Source organism: Pinus tabuliformis, chromosome 7 (genome assembly GCF_031772625.1).
Source record: "Pinus tabuliformis cultivar Carrire ecotype Pingquan chromosome 7, CPIR1, whole genome shotgun sequence".
In the NCBI taxonomy this organism is placed as follows: domain Eukaryota; kingdom Viridiplantae; phylum Streptophyta; class Pinopsida; order Pinales; family Pinaceae; genus Pinus; species Pinus tabuliformis.
The window spans coordinates 25124528-25151166 of NC_142293.1; the positions used below are offsets into that span (position 1 = coordinate 25124528).

At 41.6% G+C, this 26639-nt stretch overlaps 1 pseudogene; it reads right to left on the reverse strand.

Moving 5' to 3' along the window:
* Window positions 1-26639, reverse strand: part of LOC149244938 (glutathione gamma-glutamylcysteinyltransferase 1-like) — a 79702-nt pseudogene that overhangs the window by 15530 nt on the left and 37533 nt on the right.

The following is a 26639-nucleotide window of genomic DNA, read 5'->3' on the forward strand; positions in this document are numbered from 1 at the left end:
ATAGAGGAATTTCCTGTGCTAATATCCACTATGTAGGAGAAGAAGGCACAACCTCAACATCCTACCCAGAACTTACATATGATGAGCGTCGAGCCCTACGAAGAGGATCCAAATGTGAATATCGTGCTGAGAAGTAGGATCACGATCGGTGACGATAAAGGAAAATGACCTGAAGAGGATGGATGGGTCCACGAGGCCTCGGTAAAGGAGATTTGGTTTAATCTAGAGCATGTGAAGGAAACGTTTATGGAGTTGAATAAAACCTTCACAGAGGCCTCTACTTCAGGAAGTTAGGACAAATTGCCAGAAACCAACGCACCTACATAGGTTGACCCCTCTATGCTTACCACCTTCTTGGAGACTTATATGAAACTACTATGCAATAGAAAGGCTATGAAAGAGCTACAAGAATTGATAAACAAGTGTGTTGGTAAGGAGAATGCTCCTGAAGGACACCGCGTAGTCTAAAAAATAGGTAAACATACATAAGAATAAGGCATGAGATGAGGCTCACCATGCAAATAGGAGACTATGAGACAGACCAGGTTATTTTGGATCTGGGATCTGATGCGAACGTTTTTCCTATATAGACATGGGAGAGAATGGGGAGATCTGTGTTGCAGTGGTCTTCGATTCATTTGATGATGGTGAACTAGTATAAGATTATCCCTATGGGATGTATGCATGGAGTTACCATATATATAGAAGGTGCGAGTGCGCTGGGTGATTTTGAAGTGATTGAAATTGTTGATGACAACAATTCATACCTTGTTCTCCTTGGAATCTATTGGGCTATTGATATGAATGGGGTAATCAATTTGAAGAAGAGGAAAATTTCATTTCAAAGGAAATCACTCTGCGTTGTAGTACCATTGGACCCTATAGAAGGACCACGCTATACTGAAAGGTCTATGACTATGAGGACAATGATGATGATTTCAATCATATCTACAAACTTACAGTGCAAGACCAAGATTAGATTAATCTTACAACTGATGGATGGATTTCATGGGACCGCAAAATCTCTTATACCCCAGACTCAGATGAAGAATTGGGGCATTGGCAGAATAGCTTGCATGAAGTATCTACGCTGTGCTGCAACATGATGACTAAATCATTATGTTGTGTGTCATCGGAGGTAAGAAATTTACCTTATTATGATGGTTTAACTGACGTAGATAAGTTTTTGGATGCCTTTGAAAGAGAAGTACCTGAGGATCATTGCTTTCAAGCACTAGATTTGGCGCTACGTGCTATGCCCGCACGATGGTGGGGTATGCACAAAGACAACTTTGATGAATGGTGTGATTATAGGAGAATGATGAGGTTGTGATTTGGTCACCCAAAAGTTTGGATGAATGAGAAATATGATGGGAGGAATGATCTGCACGATCATTTAGCAAAATGGACTAAAGTTTATGGAACGGAGCCACAACCAGAGTGGGTGCATTTATTCTGTCACACTCTCGATATAATCCCTATGAATTGGTACCTGGAAACGGAGCTCCGCCATGGCACTGCAGAGTGGGACATATTAATGGAAGGATTTTTAATGACCTTCAGTGTTGAAGATGTGTTTGAAAGAATTGATGAAGCTCTGCAGGAGGTTAAGGTAGCGATTTGTAGAATACCACAGGACCTTTGGAGTTGGTTCAACCAGACTAGAGCACCCAACAACTCCATGCACTGGAATGATATAATGTGACTATTGAAGGGGAGGATGAGGATCCAAGGAATATCAATATTCTAGAGGAAGAAGGCCATCGCGCAGTTGAAGTTCCGTAGATAGAGAATATGGACATCACTGCACCATTGAATACTAGGAAAGTGAACATTGGTACTGAAGCAGAGCCAAAATTTGTGAAGATTGGGGATTATTGGAATGATGCCATGGTAGATAAAGTTTTCGAGTTGCCCCACGAATATTAGGATTTGTTTCCTACAAAATATTTTGAACTGAAAGGCATCATAGGTGACTTGGGTGTGATGAAGATTACCCTAAAGCTGGACGCGAAGCCTATTAAGCAGAGGCCATATCACCTTAACCCCAAATACAAGGAAAAGGTTCACATGGAATTGGAAAAGATGCTTGAGGTGGGCATTATCAAGCTTGTGGAGGAATCCGATTGGGTGAGCCCAATGGTAGTCCAAGAAAAGAAACAGAGGGAAGAAATACAGATTTGCATAGATCTTAGGAAGCTTAATGATGCTTGTGTCCATGATCCTTTTCCGACACCATTTACTGATAAGGAACTAGATAATGTTGGAGGACAGGAGGCCTACTCATGCATTGATGGGTTCTCTAGATACCATCAAATTAATATCATGCTAGAGGATAGGAGCGAAGCAACCTTCACAATGGAATGGGGTTATTTCCAGTATATGGTGATGTCGTTTGGACTCAAGAATGCATATGTGACATTCTCTCATGTAGTCATTGTAGCATTCAAGGAAGTTCATCGAGGCTTATGACCAAATTACGGTGCCTATGGAGAAGCTATTAAAGAAGGATGCTACATTCTATTGGGATGAAGGATTTCAGCACAATCTGGATGTATTGAAGGAAACGATGGTCACCGTGCTGATCTTGGTCTTCCTGGATTAGAAGAAGGAATTCCATGTGCATGTTGATGCCTTGTGTATTGCATTGGGAGCAGTGCTAACACAAGCTAGTGAAGGAGAGATAGATCATCTTATAATATTTGTGAGAAGAAAGTTGTCAAAGCCTGAGAAGAATTACTCAACAATAGAGTGCGAAGGATTGGCTATGGTGTACACAGTCCAAAAGTTCAGACACTATCTGTTGGGTGGACATTTCAAGATGTACACAGACCATTATGCCCTGAAGAATGTAGTCAATAAGCCTATGTTGGTGGGGGGAGGGGATATGCAGATGGTTGTTGTTATTTCAAGAATATGACTTTGAGGTAATTGTGAAGCCAGGAAGTTTGAATGCAGGACCTGACCATTTGTCACAAATTGAAACAGGGGAGGAACCTACTAATTTGGAGGAAGGGCTACCCAAGACATAGCTCTTCACGGTGCGCATAGTGGATAACCACTTTGTAGATATTATCAACTTTTTGACCATAGGGAAGGCTTCAGAAGGATACACCAACCAGCAAAAGAAAGAGTTGGTAGTGTGCGCGACAGATTTCTCGATAATTGCAAGACATTTGTATAAGTTGGGATCAGAAAAGATACTTTGACGATATTTGCTTGATTTTGAATGAAATAACATCCTCGCTGAAGCTCGTGGAGGAGCTGCAAGAGGACATTATGTAGGAAAAGAAACAATGTAGAAGATCTTGCGCATGGGTTTGTGGTGGCCTACATTACATAAAGATTCTAAAGCATATTTTAGGGCATGCGACACATGTCAGAGAATGGGCAGACCATCATGGAGGGACAAGCTGCCATTAAATCCTCATGTGTCATTGCAACCACTCGAGAAATGGGAAATTGACTTTGTAGGACTAATTCAACCCCAAGGTAAGAAGACAGGGGCGCTCTATATCATCACCGCAACAGAATACCTAACTAGATGGGCAGAGGCAGAGCCTGTGAAGGATTGTACAAGAGCCTCAACAACTAAATTATTGTTTGAGTATGTGTTAACCAGGTTTGGTTGTCCAAAAGTCTTGATGAGTGATCATAGTACTATTGGGCATCGGATCCCCCCCACAACATGTTTTGGGGCTCAAAGCCCAAGTTTTGGTCAAATGTATTGTAAGACTTCACGAATTACGGGTGTGGAGCACGAAGTATAGGTTGAGTCATAGGGTTGTCTACCCTAATTTTTGTAATATAATGTAATACCATGTCAGCCTAGTATAAATAGAGTGAGGCTCTAAGTTGTAAAGATAGCTAAGAAGAGACAAGAGAGCAGTATGAATGGTTTGAGCATAGAGTAAGAGTCTATGTGTATTGGGTTGTAGTAGTAGGAAGAGGCTTTGCAGCTGAGTGCACAAATTCCTAGTAGAGTCTGCAGCTGAGTGCGCAGATCCCTGCAACTAAGTCCACAGGGAGATGACAAGTTTGTAACCTTGAAAAAAGAATAATAAAGAGAAGTTGATTCCAATTTCTATTTATCTTCTTTTGTATTACATTCTATGCATTTATGTTGTTTTGCTTATCATGAACACTTATATGAATGTTGAATACACTGGTAAATATCACTAAACTTACATAGATAAGTAAGTAATCAGATAATAATAGGTTAATAGTAAGGAACATGGGTAATTATACGGTTCATTCCTCGAGTAGGGCTATGTGAAGGCAGCATCAGAAGTTGCGAGGGACTAATATATGCGTGTAGCGACATGCACAAACTGATCAGACATCCCCACGGTGCGGAAACCTAGTTCTAGCACCCTTCCATACTACTTCATGTGAGACCTCAGTCCACGCTCCACGGAATGTTGCTGAAAGGGCTAGTAGTACCAAGATTTGTTTGGTTAAATCATCTCTGAACCTGGGTCAGGCCCCTACAAGCCAACAAATGGTTCTATTTTCGAGACTAGGATCTACATAAGGGATTTCTGATGTCGTGCCACTGGAATCCAACAAAGAAAGAAATTGAAGAGTGGTTAGACAAGAAGATTCATGACTTCATGATGCAGGAAAGCAAAAATCTGTGAGTATATAAGGAATAGTGGTTAGAGCACTACTTGTATATAGAAATCCATGAAATTTTCTTTACATGCTCTCTATCTGAGCTATATGAGTGGATCGCGAAGCTAGCAGACAGTCAGGGAAGGTGTAGGCTCGACAAACCAATCATGTGGACTCCGGAATTAGTGCACAAACTAGAAGAATCAGGAGATAAGATCGCATGAGGTGTGGACAATTCGCTCGACCGAATTATAGGAGGATTTATCATTAAGTTCATGGTAGATACGACCATCAGCTACAGTGAGGCGAAGCAACATTTCCTCAAGAGACCGCAAGGTAAGTATATTAAATCTTTGAACACTTCGATTAAGATGCTATTCTGTGAAAAGCAGGTTATGCGAATAAATTAATGTTCGGGACTACTTGAAGTGGGAAGTTCTACAGAAGCAGAAGTAGTGAAGAATTAGAAACTGGTCCCTTAATTTCCCCCTCGAGGGAAAGCGAGGAAGAGCTCACAAAAGTTTCTCTGAGAAGCACAGTCAGTTTGATAAGGCATCGAATTCTGTGCTTACCACCTCCACCTACACTCCTGCCCACCCCACCTCTACCACCACCATAGTTCAATATGGTGAGTGCGATTAAACTACTGGTATTAAGAGGAGTAGAGAATGAATATCCAGACCAATTCTGGTTCGTGGTAAGGGTGGTATCGGAAGCACAAGGCATCATGGATGACAATATTAAAAAGGCTACGCTGGTAAGTGCACTACTAGATCACGCATTCACATGGTACATCAAGCATTCTAATGACCATACAAATGTAGAATCATAGAAATCTAGACTGTGCTGAACAGGGAATTTAGTAGGCGAAAGTCGGAAACACAATCAACCATTGGGTTTAAGGAGATCACGATACTCCCTGGTGAGACCCCCTGGGATTTGGACCAAAGACTGAAGGGTATGATTCGCGAAACCAACATGACATTGACAGATGGACAACATTGCGAATGGTTTGTAGTGTCACTAACACCTCACTTAAGGAGGGCGCTGTCACAGCAAAAAGTTTCCACCCAGGCCGAAGTGTTGGATATGGTAATGAGATTGCATGAGACCCCTATACAAGACCCTGGTCTGGGAGTCCAACAAATCCATGCACAACTACAAAATCTATGTCTGGAGATGCAGAGTTCAAAATAGGACAAGACACCTCGGCCAGAGGTGCACGAGGAGGTATGGTGCATAAAATGCAAAGGCCAAGGGCATGACAAGGACCATTGTCCAGTGTTCACAAATTACTTGGCAGGAGGAGGGTTAATGCCATTAAGACCTGAGGCATAGGCAGGTTCAAGTGTTGGGTCCCTATAATACTAGTGATTACCCCATTACTATTGTAGTTATACCCCTTATTTGTATTGTTGTGCCCCCATTTCCCCCCATATTGTTATTAATGTGCCCATAGAATCCCTCTATTGTTATTTTTGTGGCTTTATATTATTATTGTTAGGTCGGCTGGATTATATTGTGACTCCTTAGACTCCTATATATAGAAAGGAGGTTTTGTCATTTGAATCATCCAAGAATTGTTCATTTATGTAATGTAAAGGAGGTTGCCCCCTCGAAGAGGCTGAATTCTAAGGCGTTGATCTCTCTTTTATATCTTTTCTTGAGCTGGTTTCATAACACCAAGCATGACGCCTGCATTATGGTGTGCGATCTGTCAGATAGGAGGAAAACACACTATGGATAATTGTCATCTATTGCAGAAGTATACATAGACTTCCCAACAATTGTTTTGTAATTTCTGCAGGTTAGTAGGCCATGATGAATGCACATGCAGAAGCTATGAACTAATGATGGATCATACTCCTCCCTATAGGGTGCAAACCAAAATGCAAGCCCGTGACCCAGATGAAGGAATGGCGTGCTCTAGATTTCAGGGGCGGTCGAGGTCGAGGTGGAATGGGACCAGGAAGGGGTTGCAAACAGCTAATTTGTTACAATTGCGGAGGGCTAGGGCACTATGCCTACGATTGTACAAACTCGACAAGGACATCATGTTTGTACTGTACTTAGTTCAATCATGAGGCAAAAGACTGCCCTACATTGATAGCGAGACTACACGAAAAAGGGGTACTTCAGCCCCCTCTGACTCATAATTTGCAGATGATGAGGTCTGAGCCACGCGAAGAAGACCCAAATGTAAACGTGATGCTCACGAGTGGTATGACCACTAGTGATGATAAAGGTAAGCAGTCAAAAGAAAGTGTGTGGGATAGCAAGGCTCCTACAAAGTAACCCAAATTTTATTTAGAACGCGAAAAGGAGACATTGATGGAAGCTAAGAAGAGATTCATGGAGGCCTCCACTTCACGTAGTAAGGATCAACTAGAAACGGGGATGGATCCTTCAATGCTCACTACCTCTTTGGAGATATGCATGAAATTGCTACGCAACAACAAGGTAGTAAAAGGACTACAGGAACTTCTCACTAGGTGTGTGGGGTCAGGAAAACCGCGCGTGGTCTGGAAACTTGGAAAGCATGCATTGCGCACAGGAAGGGAAATGAGGTTGACTATGCAAAGCGATAAATATGAAATGGATTAGCTAATCCTGGATCTCGGATTGGACGTAAATGTACTGCCAAAACAAACATTGGAACACATGGGCAGACTTGCACTACAGTGGTCTCCTATTCAGTTATGAATGGCGAACCAACAAAACATCTTGCCCATGGGAAGATTAAAAGGGGTAACAATAGATATTGAAGGTGTGAGTGTGCAGGTGGATTTTGAAGTGATAGAGATTGTCGATGACAGTAATCCCTATCCCACTCTACTAGGAATAAATTGGGCCACCGATATGAACAGTGTTGGGTCCCTATAATACTAGTGATTACCCCATTACTATTGTAGTTATACCCCTTATTTATATTGTTGTGCCCCTATTACCCCCATATTGTTATTTCTGTGCCCCATAGAATCCCTCTATTGTTATTTTTGTGGCTTTATATTATTATTGTTAGGTCGGCTGGATTATATTGTGACTCCTTAGACTCCTATATATAGAAAGGAGGTTTTGTCATTTCTATCATCCAAGAATTGTTCATTTATGTAATGTAAAGGAGGTTTCCCCCTCGAAGAGGCTGAATTATAAGGCGTTGATCTATATTTTCTATCTTTTCTTGAGCTGGTTTCATAACATTTGGTATCAGAGCTTTGGATTCTAGGGTTTCGCTGCTCCAAACAGGTCATCGTGGAATTTTCGCTATAACTTTTTTCTCTGACGTTTCAGAATTTGAAAAAAAAAACCATTTGAGAAGAATTGGTGCTGAACCTTGGGTCCGAATTTTAGAGCTTTTTGCGCGATATGTTCGGAGATATGATCTGAGGAAGTTGGCCTTTTTGCAGACTCCTGAATTACATTCAAAACAGGTGACCTGGGGAAAATCGTCATAACGCTCTCTCTGAGGATCAGATTGAAATTTCGTAAAAAGATACAGAAAGAGGACGGACTGTAGCTTCCTGTGTGTGTGATTTAGATTCAAAGGTTGAAACAGTGACACGTGGCACGTCGTACAAGTTCGTTCTACTGAACCAGTCTAAAAGAAAGTCACTGTGGGAGATTTCACATAACTCTTTCTTGGAGAATCCAATTTAGCTCAAACTTGTGGCATTGGAAAGAGGACGCAGAAGGCTACTACAGGTAGTAATTTCAGAACTGGATGATTCGAAATTACAGAGATACATCAGATTCAATATCAGGCTTCTATAAAGTGAAAAAATGTGTGTAGTTTTTTTTTTAAATTTTTGTGTAAGCTTGGTTTAACGGAATTCAAAGGGAATAGTAAAGCATTATTATCGGTAACTGATGCCCCGAGGAAAGAAAATGCAAACACCTAGTAAGGAACCTGAAAGCTCTAGCATGACTCATGAAGAAGAAGAAGAAATGCTACATGATATATCAAAATTACAAGAACAAGTGCAACAAATGTCACGCTCACAAAAGCTAACAGAAGCAAAGATAAGTGGCGTGGAATATAAGATAAAGGGCATGGAAGCTAAGATGGATGATTCGAAGACAGATCTGAAGAGAGACATGGCAGATTTGAAGATAGATTTGAAGACAGATATGGAAGAATTGAAGAAGTTGCTACAAGAAAGGGTCACTAATGGTGAAAAGGTAGTAAAAGAAACTCATGATGAGAACAAAAGAAATGTTAATCATGATACCATAGACGCTAATGTTGGATCGAAGAATCACCATATTCCAAAAATCGATATGAGGAAGTTTGATGGCAAGGATCCCGCTACATGGATATTACAGATGGAGCAATTCTTCGATCTCAATAATGTGAAAAATGCACAAAAGGTACATATGGCAACTGTATATTTGGAACCAAATCAGTTTGTATGGTATCAATGGCTTTGCTCTCGTAAACAATTTATCACTTGGGCAATTTTTAAGGAAGAATTTATAGCACATTGTGAAGATACAAAAAGCAACACTTTTTTTAGCCAATTGATAAGTCTCAAACAAAAGGGTTCAGTAATGGAGCACATTGAGGAGTTCCAAAAATTGAACATAAGGGTAAAAGATATTCCAAAGGAGCATAGGATTGATGTGTTCATAGGGTCTTTAAAGGATAATATCCAACATGATGTTCGCCTTTGGGAACCGGATTCATTAGAGAAGGCATTCAGGTTAGCAAGAAAAATGGAAAGCAAAATTATGGCAACCAAGAAGCATACCACTCACAACTATAAAGACGGAAGTGTTGTTGCCCCTAGTCTTCCACAACCTATAAGGTTGACACCACAACAATTGGAAGAAAAAAGAGCAAAAGGGCTTTGTTACAGTTGTGATAGCAAATACACTAAAGGTCATAAGTGTGCTGAGAAGAAATTATTCTACATAGATTGTGAAGAGGAAGAAGAAAAGGAGCAAGAAAGGTCAAAAGAAGAAGATATACTCCAGGAACAAAGCCTAGATGAAGAACAAATAAATCCGACCATATCTTGTAATGCATTGGCGGGAATTACCACTCCTCAAACCATCAAGATAGAAGGACAAATCAAGAAGAAAAAGGTAATAGTGTTGATTGATTTAGGAAGCACCCACAATTTTATTCATTGTAGGGTAGCAAAAGAATTGAATTGCTTCCTATATCCAGCACCAGAGTGTCAAGTGATGATTGCAAATGGAGGAACAATAAATTTCTCTGGAAAGTGCCATAATATCAAGCTATCCATGGGAGAATATGTATTGACTAGCCCAATGCTTTCCATTCCAATGGGAGGTGCGGATGTTGTACTAGGAGTCCAATGGCTACAATCCTTGGGTACAATAGCTTTTAATTTTCAAGAACTTTTCATAAAATTTTCTATGGAAGGAAAGGAAGTTGAATTAAGGGGTATTGCAGGGAAACCAGGAAAGATAATAAGCTCTCATGGTATGACAAAGCTTCTAAAAAAGGAGCAAAGAGGTGTAATTGCACAATTATGCTCGCTAGATGTTTTCACATTGGAATCATCTATTTCTCCAGATCTCCAAAAAGTCTTGGACAATCATTCCAAGGTATTTGAGACTCCCAAGGGTCTCCCACCTATGCGTGATCATGATCATGCTATTCATCTGATTCTAGGAAGTGTTCCTCCAAACATCAGGCCGTACAAATATCCCTATGTCCAAAAGAGTGAAATTGAACGTATGGTTGCAGAAATGCTAGAGGTTGGTATAATTCAACCGAGTCAAAGTTCTTTCTAAGCTCCAGTAGTATTGGTGCACAAGAAGGATGGATCATGGCGCATGTGTCCAGATTATAGGGAGCTCAACAAGCTCACTATTAAAGATAAGTTCCCCATTCCTGTTATTGATGAATTACTTGATGAATTGCATGGATCAATTTACTTCACCAAGTTGGATCTTCGTTCGGGATATCATCAAATCAGAATGAAGATTGAAGACATTCCAAAAACGGCATTTAGAACTCATGAGGGTCATTATGAATTTTTGGTCATGCCTTTTGGCCTTACCAATGCACCTTCAACATTTCAAGGTTTGATGAATTCAATTTTCAAACCATTCCTTAGAAAATTTGTGTTAGTATTTTTTGATGATATACTAATCTACAGCAAGTCTTGGAAGGATCATGTTGAACATGTTGATAGGGTGCTACAACTATTGGAGGAGAAACAATTATATGCAAAAAGATCCAAATGTTTCTTTGGAGTCCAGGAGGTGGAATATTTGGGTCATATTGTATCTCATGAAGGAGTTAAGGTAGACCCTAGAAAAATTAAAGCCATTAAGGAATGGAAAATCCCCACATCCATAAAGCATCTGCAAGGATTTCTTGGGTTGATAGGGTATTATCGCAAGTTTGTTAAGAATTATGGGAGAATAACAGCACCTCTAACAACATTATTGAAGAAAGATTTATTTTCATGGACTCCGGAAGCAACAAAGGCCTTTGAACATCTTAAAGAGGCAATGTGCCAAGCACCGGTCTTAGCTACACCGGACTTCACAAAAACCTTTATTGTGGAATGTGCTGCTTCAGGAAATGGAATTGGTGTTGTTCTAATGCAAGATGAAAGACCCATTGCTTTTGAAAGTCGTCCAATCAAGGGAAAGTTTTTAAGCAAAGCTATTTATGAGAAGGAAATGTTGGCAATACTCCATGCATTTAAGAAATGGCGACCCTACCTAATGGGAAGACACTTCAAGGTAAAAACGGATCATGATAGCCTTAAATACTTTTTAGAACAAAGATTATCCTCTAAAGAGCAACAAAAGTGGGTCACAAAGATGTTGGGTTATGACTTTGAAATCATCTACAAAAAAGGGAAGCAAAATGTGGTGGCAGATGCACTCTCAAGAAAGGATGAGGATGTGGAAGCATTGTTGTGTGCCATTTCTATTATCCAACCAGATTGGATAAACGAAGCAAGGGAGGAATGGAAGAATGACGAAGAAGTGTCGGAACTTATTCAAAAGCTACAACAAGGTTCCAGTACTTCTGATACATTTAGATGGAAAAATGATTAGTTATGGTACAAAGATCGCTTATACCTCTGTAAGAATTCCTAGCTAAAACAAAAGATTCTTATGGAATTGCACACTTCTCCCTTAGGAGGGCACTCAAGATTTTTAAAAACTTACCACAGGGTTAAGAAGGAATTTTTTTGGGATGGCCTTAAATCAGATATTCAAAAGTTTGTGGCAGAATTTTTGGTTTGCCAGCAAAATAAAGTTGAAACAATTAAGACATCGGGTCTATTACAACCTTTATCCATTCCAAGCCAACATTGGGAGGAGGTTTCAATGGATTTTATCACAGGTTTACCCAAGTCTGAGGGAAAGAGTGTCATCATGGTGGTAGTTGACAGACTTACCAAGTATGAACACTTTTGTGCATTATCACATCCATTTAAAGCCAGTACAGTTTCTACTGCATTTATGGAAACAGTTCAAAAGCTACATGGAAACCCAAAGATTATTGTAAGTGACAGAGATCCCATTTTCACTGGAAATTTTTGGATAGAATTATTTTCTTGTCTTGGTACTCAGTTAGCTCATAGCTCATCTTATCATCCTCAATCTGATGGGCAAACTGAGATAGTAAACAAATGTTTGGAAGGATATCTTCGTTGCTTTGTATCTGATAAACAAACACAATGGGTCAAATGGTTGCCTCTGGCTAAATGGTGGTATAACACTTCCTTCCATACAGAAACAAAAATGACCCCATTTATGGCACTTTATGGGTATCAACCACCATCCATCACATCATATTTAAGAGAAAATTCTAAGGTTCAGGCAGTGGAACATCACATCGAACATCAACAACAAGTCCTCCAACTCTTAAAGGATAACCTCGTGTTGTCACAAAATAGAATGAAACAACAGGCAGATCAACATCGCAGTAAAAGAAGTTTTGATGTAGGTGATTGGGTATTCCTACGGCCACAACCATATAAGCAAATGTCCCTAAAGCAAGCTAAGAAGGATAATAAATTATCACCAAAGTATTATGGTTCGTACAAGGTGTTGCAAAAGATTGGTACTATGGCATACAAATTGGAGCTTCCTGCAGCTTCTCGATTGCACCCAGTCTTCCATGTTTCATGTTTAAAGAAGGTTATAGGTGACAAGCTCCCAATTCAAACAATATTTCCAGAACTTGATGAGGAAGGAAAAATTATATTGGAACCGGAAGCAGTCACAGAAACAAGAACTAGACAGCTACGAAATCGATCAATTTCAGAGTATCTTATCAAGTGGAAGAACTTATCCGCGAAAGATTCCACATGGGAGGATGAGAATTTTATGCAGAAGTATCCAGAACTACTCAAGCGTTGAGGACAACACTTTTTTGAAGGAGAGGGGCATGTTGGGTCCCTATAATACTAGTGATTACCCCATTACTATTGTAGTTATACCCCGTATTTATATTGTTGTGCCCCTATTACCCCCATATTGTTATTTCTGTGCCCCATAGAATCCCTCTATTGTTATTTTTGTGGCTTTATATTATTATTGTTAGGTCGGCTGGATTATATTGTGACTCCTTAGACTCCTATATATAGAAATGAGGTTTTGTCATTTCTATCATCCAAGAATTGTTCATTTATGTAATGTAAAGGAGGTTGCCCCCTCGAAGAGGCTGAATTATAAGGCGTTGATCTATCTTTTTTATCTTTTCTTGAGCTGGTTTCATAACAAATAGTGTCATAAATATGAAGAAGCACAAAATGATCTTTGAAAAAAGGTCACTATGCGTAGTAGTACTGCTTGATCCAGCTTGTTAGTGTCGGTCTGGTCATCCCTCCGTCAGAGATCAAAACTCTTTTTTCATTTCATTTTTTAGGTGTCTCGCTCATTTCACTCAGTTGCATTCCATTAGGAACATGCCATAAATCTGACGGAAGGGCTTCTGTCATTCATCCCCCTCATGCTTTGCACTGCTGGCTCAGGTCTGTTCATCAAAATCAAGTTTTAAAAGTTATTTGCAGTCTTGTTTCAGTTTCTAGGTCATAACAATCATTTTAGTCATTAGGTCTAGGGTTAGTCAATTTGGTCTTCAAACAGGGTCTAATAAAGCCAGCAGGCTAGAGGGAGGTTCTTAATAAGTTGTTATTTCAAAGATTTTTATTGTCATATGGATGGATTATGACTTTTCTTCAAAACTCTGTTTTGAAGACAAGTCGACATTTTGTTTTTTGTAATAATTTTCAAAAATTTTCAGTTCTTGAAATCTTCAGGCACAGCCCTGGTCTCCTTTGCCAAATTCCATGACAACTATCCCTGCAAAAAATTGCCAAGAATTTCATCATTTCAACCAAAAAATCAAGAAGGAAACAAAAAGACAGAAGTGTATTAATTGTGAAAAAGTGCCAATTTCAAAACATTACAAAAATGGGTTTTGAAGAACCAAAAATCAAATCAATGTCTTTATAAAGGTTTTTCCTTGAAGATCAATGTCATTTTTGATGCCAAGGTCAAAGAAAAACATTTCAAAGTGAATTGGGTGAGCAAGTGCATGTTTTGGGGTGAAATTGTTTGCAACCAGCCAGTGCGGTGCACAGAACAGGTGGCGCGGTGCACTGGAAGCGCACGACGCACTGGGACAAACTACCTAGTGTTATTCTGAATGGGCGCGATGCATTGGGAGCGCATGGTGCACTGGGTTCTTGGTGTGACGCATACAGTCCACAGCCCGATATTGCTTGAAATTTGTCCAAGTTTCTCATTCCTTGCGTGAATTTACCAGGTAGGGCCTTCTTCTTGATGTTGCATCAAATTTTGTGATAAGTGTTGGTGGTTTATGGGTGATAACAGTTGAAACAAAAATCCAAACCCTACATCTAAAGTGCCTTCAAAGGAAGATTGTTGTGGGTTCTTAAATCTTTGATTTGTCACCAAGGACTCTCCTCCTTCCCCATTTCTCCCTTGTTTCATCATTTCCTAACCCCCCCCCCCCCCACTAAGCTCATCAATCCTACATTTTCTTTCCTACATTCAAATCCCAAAACCCCAAAACCCTAGCCCTTATAAAAATCTCCCAACCCTATACAACAATCCCAAACCCTAAACCCTATTCCCATACATAAAATTCCCCTCCTCTCCCTAATAAAATTTATTTCAATATTCCCTAATCCCCTACTGTTTTCCCCTTCCTAGCATTCCCTGGTTGCATTTGTTTTTTCTCCCCTTGGTAGCAGAATCCAACTATATTGCATTACAACATAGCAGTTTCATACATCATTAAAGAGCAGTCCAAGCATAGTTCATATACAACAACATTTTTTCTTCAAGGTATATTGTACAACAGTCATGGTATCTGAGCATTCATCGGACTATGAACTGGAAACCCAAAGTGACTCTCCCTTGGAAGAACAGGCACCCTAGAGGCCACATAAAAGTGGCAGACATGTTAGGGAAGAACCAACCACCCTTACAGAATTGCAGGCCTACCCTCTTGCTATGTAGTGTTTTTAGCATCAGTCATACTATGAGTTTTGTCAAAAGGTGGCTAGTGTTCAATTTCATCATGAGCTCACTCATCTTTTTGTTCTACACTTACATGGAGATCAAGCTACCTTAGCTGGTGTCACCTTCACACTTACACCAGAATCTGTCTCATTAGCAACCGATATACTGAACATTGGTGAACCATGTCACAAGAAACAGAAGATTGACCGGCAGCATTATGAGCCATACATTAAAACCAGTTTCTTGAGGTAGCTCAAGAGAGTGTTCCCATTCTGATATCTGAAAGATGAATATTCTCCACTAATGAGATTGATCATGAAATATTTCAGCTGTGAGGGACGGTTCTCTCATCTTTATGCTTATCACATCAGGTTGCTCATGCATTTCACCAGGGTTCAGATGATGAAAATTCTGTATTTCATTTGCTGGAACATAGAGAGGATGACCACCTTTATACAGCATAAAACCCCTCAGTAGCAACTTAACAGTGTCTATCATTTTTCTCTTATTAAGATTTTGGTGGTTCATCAGCTTGGAGTACAGGGCATCACTTGGGATGATTTCATCTCTCGTGACTTCTTCAGAGCTTCACGGGGATTATCATAGGTTAGGAATGAAGGTGAACCTTCTCATCAGTATGAATGCCATGAGACCGCTAGTGTGATGGTATTCATCACATATCAGAGAGGCACTAGACATTTGTTTGCAGCGGCAAAGCGAGTGTTATCTCCACCCGGGGTGGAAGGGGCCTCACTTCCTCCATCAGCATCACAGGTACAGGACAAAGGCAAGAGGCCAATGCAGGATTAGGGGCCTTCAGGTGAAAGAGAGACTGACTTCAATCTCATTCATGATGATGATACATATACAGGTCCACAAAGCGCCAAACTCAGAGAGATCATCTAGGAGAAAAAAACAGAGATCGAAGCCTTATCCCTTAACTTGGATAGGGATAAGTGGACCATGAAGTACTTCGAGCAGAGGAACAACACCTTTAGGATCAACAAGCAATCATGGAGCTACAAAACATTCGTGAGCATCGCCAAGCTGCACAAAGGAGAAGAGTAAAGATCACGTCATTGGAGCAAGAGATGAATGAGGATTGGGAGGCCAATCTCGAGAGAGTTAACATGCACTTAGAGAGGCTATTGGACAAGGCCCACAAGGACCATGCTTTGCTGAGACACATGTCTTTTCACTACATGGCACGAAACAAGGTGTGCAAGGCCCGAATCAGGAATTTGAAAGAAAAATTGAGAAAGGCAATAAAGAAGCAAAAGAGGCAAAGGGAGCTCGATCGTCTTTAGATATTGGCCAAAGCCTCTTTATCCCAGCATAACACTTAATGAAGAAGCTCCAGCCCAAATTTCAAGAAATTTGGGGCATCTTTGGTATTTTTGTACAAAAAATAGGGTTTTTCTCCCTGTGCGTCGCGCCACATGGCGTGCGCTTATGATAGGAGGCTCCAAATGCAAAAAAAATTATATTTTTGGAATTTTCATGAAAAATCATGACTTCTGGTGCATGGCCAAGAAGTTTGGGCAAGTTTTGAGTCCTCAAGAGGTCAAAAACACCCTAAAAATGACCTCTCTGCCCCTAATTTCACACACAGGAAGCCATCTTGGGAGATTGCGGTTTTGGAGGGGCAAATAGGCACCAAATTCAGAAATTACACTTGGGTTGGAAAGTAGACAGGTAGGAATTTCCAACAAACACACTTGGGCTTAATTTGGACTTCAGAAAGTTCCTCAAAATCAGCACGAAAGTGGCGCGACACATACAAAAATTGGTGCGGCGCATAGAGGTTTTTTGCCCAATTTTTCACCTTCCAGCTCACAAATTCGGCTAGTTTGACTAGTTTTGCTTTGTGATGTTATTTTTGAATTATCTTGATGTAATTGGATGAACATGATGTAATTTTGTCACTTATTTACTTGTTCTAGAGGATTCATTCAACAAAAACTGAAAATTTAATGAATGAATCAGTTTCCTACCTTATAGAGGCAAGTCATTTTGATTGCCTAGATTTTAGTGCTTTGTTTAGAATTGGTTGAAACAGCTCCTAGAATGATGAGCTCGACTCCTAGAGGCAAGGGAATGGGTTGGGATAGTCTATATCATGTAATTCCTAAGTCATTTTCAGGGTTGGACACTTGGGATTGCTTTGGCATATCATTGTACATTCTATCTCTGCATTTTTGGCTAAGGAAAGACCAGGGTTTTGCAGCACTGTTTGGGATCCATGTGGCTTTATGTTTTGATGGTGTGCTTCTCTGAGTAATTTTAAGTTTATCTAGTGTTATGTGTATAATTTTCAAGCTTCTTCTTCTAAATTTGAACAAACGAGTGATTAAGGTAGAATCCATAACTGTTATGCTCTGCCTTTGAATTTGTTTAAATTTTCATGTTTTCATCTGTTTAAGGAGAATTATTGAGATTCACTTGCTCTCCTTAGCTCCTCACCAGTTTGATCTATCCATCTCACTCACTTTAAAGCATCAAAACAATTTCCTTCCTTGGCCCAATTGGAACTCTATAGAAACTATGCCTCATCTCCGAGCCCAATTTGCCTTTCCCATTTTTTTCAACAAAACCCTAAAAAACTCAAATCAAATCCTTTGCACTTAATACCTAGCCTAAAATCAGTTGCTAAATTAGTCATCTCCAGCCCCATTGAGTATCTTTCACTGAGATCGACCCGGAGAGAGCCCTCTCCTGTCCTCGTAGGGCTAGCTACGAGGCTGAGCGTAGTTTGATGTGGACCTAGAACCTTATCTTTTCAGCCTGAGGCAAATCTAGGGTCTAACACAGCTGAAGGAGCACGATACATTGAACCGGTGCACGACGATGATAGTGGTGATGATATCGATTGTATTTACAAGATAACCACATGAGAAGAGGATTGTGTGAATCTGACTGCAGATGGAAGGATTTCGTGGGAACACGAAAGATCCTACACTTCGAATTCAGACAAAGCGATGGAGCGATGGCAGAATTGGCTACACGAAGTAACAATGCTTAATTGCAACATGATGGTTAGATCACTGCACTGCATGACAAAAGAGGCAAGGGATCTACTTACATATGATGGGTTGACAGCGGTGGATGTATTCTTGAACAATTTTGAAAGCGCAATACCAAAACAGCAACGATTCACCTATGCACCTACGCTTTGGAAAACCCCAGCTCAGAATGAGAGCCAGTCACCAGGGGCAAAACAACTTGCATGACCACCTTTCCTGATGGGTACAGACATATGTTGTACAATTTTCACGAGTGCACACCGCTCCCAGAATAGAGAATCAGAACAAAATGTAGCAGAAGGAAAGGCGACGTGCACTATTAATTATCCACAAAGAAGCATTCGATAGGGTGTGCAAAGTACTGAATAGGGTTCACCAGGTGAGATGAACTGATTAGGACCTACGCATACTAGTGGCTCGATGGGCCAATAGGACCATGTGCAAAACCTTGACCGTGGAAATTATTCCAAAGGGGCGGAACATAGTAGGGACCGTAATTTATGAAGAGAATGCAAGGAGGAATCCACACGTAATAGTGCACGCATATGTGATAGTGCGTGCAACCCAGGATGAAGAAATCACCCAGTTACACAAGGTCGAACACATAAGGATTTAGGAAGCCATTCGGTGAGGGAACCTTAGACTTCGTGAACTCGAAAAAGACTGGATACAACTAAGGAAGAAAAGCATTTTGATGGACACAGAGGTCAAGAGGCTGGACAATGAGATCAAGCAAGCATGTCTCGTCGATGAACCAAGGATGACAAGGCAAGGTGCGTGTGATCATACCTCTGAATTAGAAGAATATTGCAAATAATTTATGACTCTGCTGCCATGGCTACGACCGCATCTCACCAAACATAGTAACCAGGGGAGCACACTACATATGATAGAACACGCGGTACCAACTCTCATGAGGGCAATTATAGATTTTCCGCGGACTACACTGGAGGGCGAAATGAAGGCCCGCATAGGTGGTGCAATGACCTAACTAGCTGTAGGAAGCACACTCTTAGTGCTCCAAGCAGTTGAAAGGAAGCGCAAGACTATAAAATATTTTTCCACGGGCTACGTGATCTAGGAAATGTGCCTAGTAACAAGATGTCACAGGGTTCGCGACCGCGCACAAGGGATAGTGCTGCCATGCAGATAAGCTGGGAAGTAATCATTGGTGTCACTGTTCATGACGAGATGTCTGATTTAAGGCCAAATGGAGCAGGCGGTGGGCATTTGAGATGTGAATTATGGGCAAGATTTGGGACAATATGCCGCCAAGAAAGCATTGATGGCCCGAAATTGGGGAGAATGGTCAAATTTGAATTCAAAGGGCACTAAAAACTCTAGGGGCTAGCCACGAGACAACACTTGTTCACTTGATATTTGAGAAGTTGATTAGAGCATAGAGTGTTGAGCACTGAGCGATATTCGAGCCCCTAATTTTGTGAAAGACCACATATAGTTCAAACAAGATGGCAACTACCAGGAGAGGTATGGGCTTTGTAGAAGGAACTACTGATGAGGCTACATAAAACCCCATGGTACATGATGTTCCTAAGGATACTAGGGTCGTGCCAGAAATCCCAAAATCACCTCGGATTCTGAGACCGAAATAAGATAAGCAGGCAGCGGGACCAGTCTGCATGTCCCCGAGGAATGCATAGTTTGGTAAGATCTCAGTGGAAGAAAAGGGCAAGTTTGTCACCATTGAGATAGATGACAAGGAGGAGGACTTACAGGCTCTCCTTGCTGAGGTAGAGGAAGCAGAGGACATGGAAGAGGATATCCAACCAGTGCACTCTTCAGCGAAATTTCTTGAGTACGTCCCTCCGCAAAAAGGGAAAACTAAGATACCAAAGGATCTGGATGCCACAAAGAGCACACTCCAAACCCTGCTCCTCCTTGATGGAATTGTGTTTGAAGGCTCGCACCTGGGTCACATGCCCATAATGAAGTTTGAAGATTGGGACCTCGTAGATAGCGAGAAGTTCCCACACTTAGAGATGGAGAGCCTCATGAAGTAGAGCACAGAGGGACTAGTAATAACATTACAGCCGCGAAAATGACTGCGTAGTGTGGAGAAGGCCAGATTGCTTCATCTACTGTGGGTACCAAACTTTCACCACATTCCCATCACCATTTTCATCATCAAGCAACTGCTTTTCCTGGTGCATGATGGGTACTTATGGCTGGAGGAGCCTATTCCCATCACAGCGGCTCTCATCCATAGAATTTCTCGGCTTCCCTGTAAGGGAAAGGACCCCGCGACGATAGTAGGAAAGAGCGGTGATTTGGCTCTCGCAGAAGCCATGAAGAAAAAATATAAGCTCGAGAAGAAAAATAGGGGTCACACCATCAGCAGTATCAAGGATAAAGGGGTGCGCATAGCCACCCAACTCCTAGTTGGGAAGGTAATTGGAAAATGCCACAGCGATGAAGTACCAGTGCCAGTAGTTGCGTTTGCTGAACAATGCGTAGAGGGGGTCCAATTCAACTAGCTAAGTTCCTCTGCGATGAATTCTTGATCAACTGCAAGGAAGCCCAGGAATAGGGTAAGACCTTACACTACGCGTGGTTTCTCTTGTCTATTTTGCTAGTAGTGGGAGAACTGTCAGAGGACAGTCAATTCGCAAGATTTGAGTGTGACTTACCAGAGGCGGTGAAGTATGCATCACTCTAGGCTACCAAGGATGTCAATCGGATTTGCGAGAAAAAGATCTTTTGGGTGCTCATGGAGGTGAGCATCTGGATGTGGATTAATAGGAGGCCGCGCCTATCCCCAACAGTGCACAATAGTCTGTAGAGATTTCTAGACTTCAACGTAGACATGCACGATATTTACATTAAGGTGCAAAAGGATTCGGTGTAGCAGTGTACCAAGCTCCCCTTCATCGCCATTGATGATGCAATTTTTATAGTGTTAGAATCATGGCCTCTCGAGTGGCGTGCCCTGGATTTGGCGGAGTTGGATGGGACAGAAGCACAAAAAATAAAGGATGAGGCCAAGCTATGTGTCACACAGTTGGCTGAGAAGAAGTGCAATGAAAAAGTGGTAGTAGAGGTAAGGGTAGTCCGCGCGGTAGCACAACCAGCCGCAGAGCAGGTAAAGGCCGTTGAAGTAGTAGCAGCAATGAAACAACCGGGGCCACAACAATGCACTGGGGAGAGGAGGGCCTGGAATTGTCTACAAGATAGGAGGCATAGGACACAGAACTTGTAGAAGAGGGTGCAGACCTGGGCACAACTTCCACCCAACTCAAAATGCCGTGCATCACAGAGAGATCGAGTCCATGGAAAACGATCAAGACCTCCAAATTGGCCATCGACCCGATCACATTAACAAAAGGTGAACTCTACGACATTGGTGAGATGGTTCATGATGTCACCAAGGAAGTGCTCTAAGAAGTCATGTCGGAGCGGTAGACTCTGTTGGGGGCCCTAAGGGCACAACTGCAGGAACTACAGGTGCGGCCCCCATAGGAAGGAATTGTAGCCATCTATGTCGTAGTAGGCACTGTTAGCGCTTGAAATTTCACCTCAGGCTGAGAAAGGTAAACCTCAAGGCTACATCAAACCATTTAGCCTTGTAGCTAGCCCTACGGGGCAGGAGAAGGCTCTCTCCGGTCTATCTCGTGAAATCTTCAATGGGATGAGATGACCAACAAGGTAACACTGATATTAGGCTAGTAAACTGATAAAAAGGTTGATTTGGGGTTTTTTTGTTTTTTGGTGGCAAATTGAGGAATTGCAATTTTGGGTGCGGGGATTGGACACAGTTTCTGCAGGGGGTTCCTTGGGGCGAGGTAGGAAACAGTATTGATGCCTTAAAGTGAGATGGATAATCAGGAATGAAAGATGAGGAGCTAAAGAGAGCAAACAATGACTATGAATTCCCTTTAGACAGTAGAAAACATTGAAATTAAACAAATTTAAAAGCAGAGCATGACTAGCATGAATTCATACTTTAACACTTCATTTGTTTAATGTGCAGCAGTAAAGAAAGGAAATGAATCACATAACAAATCTTACAAGAACATTGAGAAACACACCATCAACACATGAGTCGACAAGAATCCCAAAGATGACTGCAAAACCCTGGTCTTCCTTAGCCAAAAATTGCAGAGATACAATGAAAATATACAATGATAGCTTCTCCCTCAAGAGTCCAACCTTCTAACTTCGTTAATCCACTTGATGAAATCTGTAAGATTTGCAGGTAATGATTAAAAAACTACAGAAAGGATTTTTTCTACACTGTCAAAACCTTCTGCTTTCAGAAGCTGCAGAACCAAAGTATAAAGTAAGGATGGACCCTGCCGGTGCTTCAAGATTAGCATAAACCCCCTGTATTTTTGAATCGTTTCGTCTATGGTATTCATTGCCTCCCAAAGAAGTGAAAGTGGAACCCAATGGGGAGGATACTTGAATCGAGCGACATCTAAAACAAGTGCCATGTCTTTTCCAGCATGGTATCCACCAATCGGTGAAAAATGGCCAGATCCTGTCTGCTTTAGTGGAGCTCTATGATATGATGTAATCACATGGCAAATCTTCAGAAGAAGCACACTTTGCTACAAATCTCCGGAATTCATCAATAGAACTTTGATTGGAGCGGAAAGCTTCAACCTTAGCTCCAGAACAATTAGCTAGGCATGCCCTCAACTTTCACCTTTTCCAAAGGTTCACAACAGTCCAGCATCGATTCATCAAACCAGCGCCAAGGCCCCTTCCATTTTCTTCCAGGATCAATTGCAAGAGCATTGAGAACAACTGCAAGAGTAGCCAATCCACAGTAGGCAGGTTCAGATTGTGTTTGGAAGTATAAAATGAGTTCAAAGAATCCCTCCATGGTCCCATTTTGTAGAGCCCCACAAATGAGTTCATTTCATCATTTGAGTACGCCATTATCAAGCATTTGCACAACTCTCCCATGCACCAAATCTTGAGCTGAAACTCCCTCCTCCACATTGTTGCGCATACTCAACTACCGCACTCCGCGCACAGACATCCCAGCTCTTTGCCAATGTTTTGCTCAAAAGGTGCCTTGAATCAATCAGTTAGAGATATACACAATTGTTTTATTGCAGTCCTGTATTGGCCCATCAACAAACTGATTTATGTAATGCATTTTCTCCTTACACATCACAAAATGCCACATCAATTTACTGACAGGATTGTTCATTGCTATGGTGACCTTTTCTCCTTATTTTTATACGTGAGGGAGCAGGGCTTGATTGCTTGCATCCAATGATGGACTAAAGTATGCCTCAAAAAACCTCAAAATATGTAAATCCATGTGCCAAGAAGTCTGCAGCAGAGGTTAAGCAACAAGGCCGCAGGCATATGCTTGTCAAGAGATTAAAGTATGCCTTTCATTCCAGCAATTCCTTTGCTAAGTAACCAGATTTGAGCAACCAAATGTATGGAGAGCTGTATAACCAAATGACAACTGAAGACAACTTCTAGACCAGATCAAACAAATGGACATGATTGCTGATGATGTTTTGTTTCTTTTGTTTGTGCAGGGATAGGAGCTTTGAAGTCACTGCTACCTTTTTGAAGAGCTAGAGAATAAATTACGTAATCTGAAACAACACATTTAATGATTTCTTCTTCAAAACAGGGTTTTGAAGAAGAATCAATCTCTGACATGAGACGGAGTCTAACAGGCACATCAGCAGCAAAGCATATGCTACGTGCAAGGATGGCCAATACCATAGTGTTACCAGAAGAGGCACTAGCAACAGAGAATGAGATCGACAGAGCTGCGGCTGGTAGGATCAAGGGACTTGGACTTAATTTGGCTGCCCTTCCATGAGACACACTGTACCAACTGCAGGATGGAATAACAGTAGAGCTCTGCGGTAGGGAGGGCCATGCAATTCAGGTGATTAGTGAGCAAAAGATCAACATCGAACAACTTAGCCTACAACATGAGGAACTGGTGTCACAAAACTAGCAGTTAGTACAGACAGTGGATGAAGCATGCCAGTGTGTCCCAGAGTTGTCCATTGCCACAGACCTGCCAACAGAAGTATGGATCCACTGTTTGGCTAGTGGAGTCTGAAACGTGCGCGAGGAAACAACGCGAGTGTAGCTAGAGTTGAATCTCCATATTGTCGAGCTGCGGCTAAAGGGATAGCCTTCCACTCCCCTGGAAGTTAGAGAGCAGTGCATTAGCACTATCCAAACAGGATTGGAAGAAATTGGGTGGGCAGTGCAAGACTATACCAGTATGCTGGACCAAGCATTTGGTGTCCTCACATCATTGTAGGAGGATTGTACCAGTATGATGGACCAAGCCTTTGGTTTCCTCACATCCTTGCAGGAGGACCCCAACATACAGCTCCTAGAAATAGAGGCATGCAAACTTCAGGAGCAGTACGACAGTGTCTGAGGAACTACACAAACAGTCATCCTCACTCAACGTCTCGTAAAGATGCAACAAGAAAGGGCATTGAAAGAGCAAGTGGATACCACAAGACTGAATGAGGCACTTCTCAAAACGCGCATTCAACCATGGATAGACAAGGCCTTCACCATTACAATAGATATGGAGGACAATCTCGCATAGATGTAGGGGCTCTACACGCCAAGGTAGGGATTTGATCCTCATAAAGAAGCATTGGAAGAGCACGTGTAGTAGGTCAAGAAAACCGCAGAGAAGTGCCTTGCAGGCCTCCGAGTAGTTCGGGACCAGTTGGAAGAACTCTATGCCAAGAGCATTGCACCAACAGAGTGACTCGAGGGTGAGTCATGATGTTTGTGTTGGGGGCCTGTTGGACATCAGATCCCCCCCCATAGCATGTTTTGGGGCTCAAAGCCCAAGTTTTGGTCAAATGTATTGTAAGACTCCGTGAATTGCAGGCGTGGAGCGCAAAGTATAGGTTGAGTTATAGGGTTGTTCACCCTAAGTTTTGTAATATAATGTAATGCCATGTCAGCCTACCCTTGGTCCACAGACCACGAGATTTTATAAATAGAGTGAGGCTCTAAGTTGTAAAGATAGCTAAGAAGAGACAAGAGAGGAGTATGAATGGTTCGAGCATAGATTAAGATTCTAAGTGTATTGGGTCGTAGTAGTAGGAAGAGGCTCTGCAGTTGAGTGTGCAGAGGCCTAGTAGATTCTACAACTGAGTGCACGAACCCCTACAGCTGAGTGCACAGGGTGGTGTCGGGTCTATAACCTTGAACGAAGAATAATAAAGAGAAGTTGATTCCAATTTCTGTGTATCTGCTTTTGTATTACGTTCTATGCATTTATGTTGTTTTTCTTATCGTGCGCACTTATATGAATGTTGAATACACTGGTAAATATCACTAAACTTACACAAATAAGTAAGTAATCGGATAATAACAGGTTAATAGTAAGGAACTTGTGTAATAATATGGTTTGCGCCTCGAGTAGGGCTGCGCGAAGGCGGCATTACAGGTTGTGAGGGACTAATAGATGTACGCGAACCGACAAAGCTAATCAGACATCCCTAAGGTGCGGAAACGTGATTCTAGCACCCTCCCATACTACTTTGGGTGAGACCTCAGTCCGCGCTTTGTGGACTGTTTCCAAAAGGGCTAGTAGTACTGGGATTTATTTGGCTAAATCACCTCCGAACCTAGGTCAGGCCCCTACAAGCATTTTTAGGGCATGCGGTGCATGTCATAGAATGGGCAAACCATTGCAGAGGGACGAGCTACCATTAAATCCTCAAGTGTCATTGCAGCCATTCAAGAAATGGGAAATTGACTTTGTAGGACCAATTCAACCCCCAGGTAAGAAGACAGGGGCATGCTATATCATCACCACGACAGAATACCTAACTAGATGGGTGGAAGCATAGCCTGTGAAGGATTGTACAGGAGCCATAATAGCTAAATTATTGTTTGAGTATGTGTTAACCAGGTTTGGTTGTCCAAAAGTGTTGACGAGTGATCACGGTATGCACTTCCTCAATGAGACAATCAGCATGCTAATGGAAGAGGTCTAGGTGTATCATCATAAGAGCACACCATATCATCCTCAAACTAATGGAACAGTTGAGGCCTTCAATAAGATTATGGAGAATACGCTAGCAAAGGTTTGCAATGCCAAGCGGAATGATTGGGACGTGCGCGTTCCTGTAGTGTTGTAGGCATACAAGACTACTTGCAAAAAGCTAACTGGTCAGACACCTTTTTAGTTGTTCTATGGCATAGAAGCTATGATGCCTATGGAATATATTGTGACTAGTCTTCGCATAGTAGCTTTCACGGGAATTGCGGACTATGGAGCCTTAGAAGAATGGCTTGCGTAGCTAATGGAGCTCAAAGAAGACAGATTCTTGGATGGATTCCATCAACAAGTCCAGAAGGAACATGAGAAAGCTTGGCATGATCGCCACATCAAGTTGTACACTTTAAGGTAAATGACTTGGTCTTCTTATATGATAGTAAGTTCGCTAAGTTTCCGGAAAAGTTTCAGATGCACTGGCTTGGGCCATATGTCATCAAAGAAATTACATGTGGCAACGTAGT